Source organism: Austrofundulus limnaeus, unplaced genomic scaffold (genome assembly GCF_001266775.1).
Source record: "Austrofundulus limnaeus strain Quisiro unplaced genomic scaffold, Austrofundulus_limnaeus-1.0 Scaffold43, whole genome shotgun sequence".
In the NCBI taxonomy this organism is placed as follows: domain Eukaryota; kingdom Metazoa; phylum Chordata; class Actinopteri; order Cyprinodontiformes; family Rivulidae; genus Austrofundulus; species Austrofundulus limnaeus.
The window spans coordinates 99,130-102,797 of NW_013952445.1; positions in this window are offsets into that span (position 1 = coordinate 99,130).

Here is a 3,668-nt window from a genome sequence, read left to right on the forward strand (position 1 = left end):
GGTAAATTGTTTTAACAACAGAGATACGCTGGTGACGATACTGTGATGGATGATCTTGAATAAGCAAAGAACGCTGGATTTTATTTTTGGCTGTTGAAGAACCCGAGAAGATTTTTGAAACATCATCTGCTGAGAGTGAGTAAAAGCTTCAAGATGCCTCCTTWSTTTTCCAAAGAGGATTTCTGCCAGCTTCTCCAAAAGGTGACRGTGTTGGAGCTCAAGATTCATTCATTCATTCCTGTTGCAATAAAACTCAGCTGATCATCTCACGGAGTACCTTCATTCTTGGACCACATATTTCTGTCTTAGTTAAATAAATATTGCCACAAAAAGTTGAATACACTACAACGACAAGCTAATGTTCTAATGAGTAAACTTTATTTTTTCTTTTGCAAATWYWWACTCATTTAAATTTTGATGTTTGCAACATGTTGCAAAAAGCTGAGAGAGGGGCATGTTTATCATTGCGTTACATCACCATTCCTTTCAACAAAACTCAGTAAGCATTGGGAACTTGTTGAAGCTCGATGTAGAACTGCAGTTGCACAAAGGGTCTTTGTTGAATTTTGTGCTACATTATGTGCAACACATTTTCAATAGGAGACAGGTCTGGACTGCAGGCAGGCCAATCTAATACCCGTATTCTTTTACTACGAAGCCACGCTGTTGTAACGTGCAGAATGTGACTTGGAATTGTCTTGCTGAAAAAAAAAAAGGCAGGACGTTCCTGAAAAAGGTGTGACTCRGATGGCAGCACATGTAGCTGAGGTCTAAAACCTGTGTGTAACTTTCAGTTTTAATGGTGCCTTCACAGATGTACAAGTTACCCATGCCATGGGCACTGACGCACCCCTGTACCATCAGAGAATCTGGCTTTTGAACTTTGCTCTGGTAACAGTTCAGACAGTCCTTTCCCTCTTTGGACAGGAGGACACAACATCCATGATTTCTAAAAACAATTTGAAATGTGGACTCGTTGGACCACAGGACACTTTTCCACTTTGTATCAGTCCATAGATGAGCTCGGGCCCAGAGAAGCTGGCGGCATTTCTTGATATTTGGCTTTGTCTTTGCATGGTAGAGTTTTAACTTGTAATTTTAGATGTAGAGACAAATTGTGTTCMGTGATYATGGTTGTCTGAAGTGTTCCTGAGCYCATGTGGTAAGATCTCCTACAGAATGATGTCAGTTTTTAATGCAGGGCCGCCTGAGGAATCGAAGGTCAYGGGCATTCRGTGTTGGTTTTGGACCTTGCCGCTTACTTGCTAAGATTTGTCCAGATTCTCTGAATCTCATGATGATATGAACTGTAGATGATGAAATCTCTGAACTTCCTCGCAATTGTTGAGAAAATTTCTTAAACTGTTGGACTATTTACACACATGTTGTTCACAAAATGGTGAACTTCTAGCCTTGCTTGTGAACAACTGAGCCTTTCAGAGATGCTCTCTTTATACCCAGTCATGACACTCACCTGTTTCCAGTTAAGCTGTTTACCTGTGGAATGCTTCTAACAGCTGTTTTTTTTTTTTTAGCATTCCTCAGTTTTTCTAGTCTTTTGCTGCTCCTGTCTCAACTTTTTTGGAACATGTTGCCGGCATCAACTGCAAAAGGAGTGAATATTTGCAAAACAAACAAACAAACAAACAAAAAAACAAGAAAAAACTAAACAAAGTTTATATTTTAGAACAGTGTTTCCCAAAGTTGGGGTCGAGACCCAAAGTGGGGTCCCGAAACATCAAGGTGGGGTCCTGAAAAGATTTTCTGAAATAATTACATTTTGCCTTAGTTGTTACAAGTGAGGTTAGTATGTTTAAAATAGATAAATGTAGTATAAAAATTGTTACTATGTTCATGTTTTGTTGACCTGATACAAATGTTTACCATCCAAAAATAGTTGGGGGCACAGGTCTCTGCTACTGTTATTTTGTGGGTCAAAAGCTGAAAAGTTTGGGAACCACTGCACTTTGTTGCTTAATTGCTGATGTAATATTTTCCCTATAATTATTACAAAAAACACAAAACAAGTATAAATAAGTATTTACATTTGTGTACAACCTGTTTAGATTGTCAAAAAGCCTGTGTTTTTAGGGTTATTAACGAAGTTTGTGTACTCAGACCAGTAATATTTGGGGTCACACATCTTTGCCATGGATATTTTGTGGGTCAGAAGACAAAAAGTTTGGGAACCACTGCTTTAAAACATTAAATACTTGCCTTTGTAGTTTATTTGCATGTTTGTTGAAAAGGATTTGCAAATGTATTCTGTTTTATTTATGTTTTTTTTACAACGTTTCAACTTTATTGGAATTGGGGTTGTAAATAAAACATTTTAAAATATTGGTTTTGCTGTCATTCCATCATATACTGTAAAAGAAAGCGTTCGTAACTGCAAATAAATGGCACGATCTTTAGATCCCAATTAAAAACTCCGTGATTGTAGTGGACCATCGAGATGTGCACAGCATCCAGAGCTCAGGGTGTGTCACATGACGGGAATGTCAGATCACACCATGGCCTCCAGGTCAACACATTCCTGCGTCCTGACCACTGTTCTTTAGTGGCCCACCTCGGTCACTTCCAGTTTATGCTTTCATTGTCATGAACAGGACACAACGAAGCGTTTCAGTAACATGACAGAGGCATCCAAAACATTGCAGAGGACAGCAATGAAAACCACCTCAGCCCAGCCCCCACATCAGACCCTCAGGTATGATATGTCCACCTCTCGACCACCAAATGATTTGCTGACTGACGTGTCATGACATTTCTGAGACATTCTGTTAAGTCTCTGGGCATGTGGATGAGTCACCTTTGGGAGATAGGATCAGGTTTAGGTAAGCAGTGTCATCATTGAGAATGGCATCTGAAGTATCTCTTAAAGGAGAAAAAAAGTACAGATAATCTCACGTTCCCATAAATCCAACCTTGGTTCAGCCTTTTATTTCTTTACAAACAAGAAACTCCACACACACATTTTCCTCTACTTACTGAACTTTATTTTGTCTGGGTTTAAAGATGGCAGGTGGTTGCTTTTGGTATATGACGAGTAAGATGTTGGTTGTTCATAACTTTTTTTACAGAACCTCATTTCAAAAAATGTGAACGATCCATTTCCAGTTTGTAGATGACATCTGAGTCATGAACTGGAAATAATCCTGAGGGTAAGGAAGTGTCACGTTTCTGATAAGCTGTACATAAAAACACAAGAAATTCTTGGTACTCTCCTTTTGGTATTTCCCATCATAGTAAATGAGATTGAGAACCATATGTTTGGTTACTTACAGGTCTAAGCTGTTACATGCCTTAAAGGTTTTTCAGAGTAGTTTTTCCTAATTAGTTTTTTTTAATTTAGCATCCTCGGCTTCACTGGGGTCTCATGCTGTGAGTCATAGAATGTTTCATATCTTCATGCTTTTTCTTGCTCTTTCTCATCACTGAATCAGTGTTTTTCTAAGCCAAAAAAGGCCGTCAGAGGTCAGAATCAGARTATCTTATAGCATTTGGCTAAAAGCAATGTGTTGATAATTAATCATGAAAACCTTAATTTTCCTTTTTTTATTCAGTAAATTATAAAATACCAATAAGTGAAAAAATTGACAGTTATTTTGTTTCCACAGTAAGCCCAAATGACTCATTTACTCATTGTTTTTTTTACAGCTTAACCT